The sequence below is a fragment of the Pseudorca crassidens genome, chromosome 3 (assembly GCF_039906515.1).
Source record: "Pseudorca crassidens isolate mPseCra1 chromosome 3, mPseCra1.hap1, whole genome shotgun sequence".
Taxonomy (NCBI): domain Eukaryota; kingdom Metazoa; phylum Chordata; class Mammalia; order Artiodactyla; family Delphinidae; genus Pseudorca; species Pseudorca crassidens.
The window spans coordinates 49,972,716-49,975,092 of record NC_090298.1 but is presented as its reverse complement, the minus strand read 5'-3'; positions in this window follow the sequence as shown (position 1 = coordinate 49,975,092).

Here is a 2,377-nt window from a genome sequence, read left to right as displayed (position 1 = left end):
GTCTTATTCCCCATATTCCTGTCACTCTTTTTCTACTTAAATATTTATTTATTTATTTACTTATTTTGATAAATAACTTAAGCAGGTACTTTATTATTTTTTTAACATCTTTATTGGAGTATAATTGCTTTACAATGGTATGTTAGTTTCTGCTGTATAACAAAGTGAATCAGCTATACATATACATATATCCCCATATCCCCTTCCTCTTGCGTCTCCCTCCCACCCTCCCTATCCCACCCCTCTAGGTGGACACAAAGCACCGAGCTGATTACTTAAGTATTTAAATCAGCCTTTACCCATATCTAAAATTTGTCATCAAAGGAAGAGCATATATGAGTAAATAATTTTTTTTTAATTTCCAGTTAAATTAGCAGATAGAAGAGGGGAATTAACTCAGTGGTGACAGTGATTGTTCATACCACCCGGGTTAGAGTCTCAGAAACTAGTTCTACTGAAGGAATTGCTGCATTCATTTCAACATAGGCAAAGTTAATCTACCTGATTCAGGATCCACTGCTATGAAGTTTTCTCTGGGCATATGCCTAACCATCAAAGATTGCAGGGAGAGCATAGGGAAAGAGGTGAACTGCTTCAGAAAAAGGACGACTACAAAGGAGATTAACTGGCTTACCCTGCTAAAGCCTTATCAGTGCCATATATAATGCCCTACCCATCTCCTTGAGCACATGTTGAAAAATCAATCCCTGGAGCCTTGGATAAACTTGATAGTGTCTGTTGTCTTTTCTTTTTAAACTTATTTTTATTGAATAATCTCCTCTGAGTCTTACAATATAAGACATGTTTTGCCCCAAAACATGTTTTCCATGAAATCCTTAAACTAGTCTGCTTATCCTTACTATCCTGACGTTAAATTTGCATCTGTCTTTAATATATCTGAAATTATTACCAAATGAAATTTATAACTGATCTGACTGCATAACTCTTTAAATTCACAACTCAATTCAGTTTGTAAATTCATTTCTGTGCAACTACTTTTTTCAAAAAATAATCTGCACTTGAGTGAAATATTCAAAGCATGTGGTATATTTTTAAAGAGTCTGTTTATCTATTTGTAAGAGAACACAATTTTCAAGTGTAATTTACTTTCAGTGCTTTCATCAAAAACACCCAGGGGGATTTCATTTCTTTACCTCGAACAAATCAGAGGAATGTTATTACTACGAGTTGGCATGGGGACAGCTATTTTAAAATTTGTGAAGTATTTTAATTTGAAGATAATATATTAAAATATGTTTTTGGTGACAGCATTTCTAATTGGAACATCTTTCTGTCTTTTTTTTCTTTTTCCTAATATAACTAATCTCTCTTTATTCTATCAAGAGTCTTTCCACTTTACCTAATATAGCAACAAATCTTTTTTCCAATCTGCAAGACTGAAAGTTTTATGAAGTACTATACTTTTTTTCCCAGTAAAAGTAGAATTTTTCATCTCTTGAAAGAAAATGAAATAAGAACCAACAAAAAATGAGGCTAAAATCACCTTGTCAGGAATGACTGAAGGCTACAGAGAAAATGAACAAGGAAAAAGAGAAACAAACATTCAAATGAATATAAATGGATCAGGCTAGACTGAAAAGAGAAGCAAATGGGTCTCTGAGGAAAATGGCAAGGGAGCAAACATTTAGCAAGTACACAAAAGCCCCTCTGCTCAGCTCTTCTTACTTCACTGCACTTCCTTGGTAAACTTACAGACGTCTGTTGCTTATTTTATTCATGTAAACTTCCCCTGATCACTAGAGTTCCATTCTGCCTTTCTAGAAGGCAAATTAAACTGATAAGTATTTGGTTTGGCATTACCCATCTCAGGATGGGGACCTGTAAGGAGGCATGAAGAGGGCACCAAGCCATGAGTGAGGAGGTCTTGGTTCTGGTCCCATGTCTACTTCTCAAAAGAAAAAGTGTTTCTTTCTAAAAAATTAAGAAAAGTGATACATGGTCATAGCAAATAAGTTGTTCTAGCAAGTGATGGATGTTAAGGTGTCAGTATGGTGAGTGGGGTTAAGAGGTCAGGGCATGAGCTGTCCATAGAGACATTAAACCAAACCCAGGAGCTAGCACATGGTAAGTGTTCTATAAATACTTGTTGAATGATCAAGTTAACAAATGAATGCATCTGTTGGCAGACAATGCCAGCCTGACCAGTGGAAAAAGAGAAGCTTGAACTGTTCGTTATAAGATATATAGATATAGGTATATAGATATCATCATGATTCTCATGCAAACATAAAATAAACATCTGTCAAAGTTTTTTTGTTTTTTTTTTTTTTTTTTTTTTTTTTTTTGCGGTACGCGGGCCTCTCACTGTTGTGCCCTCTCCCGTTGCAGAGCACAGGCTACGGATGCGCAGGCTCAG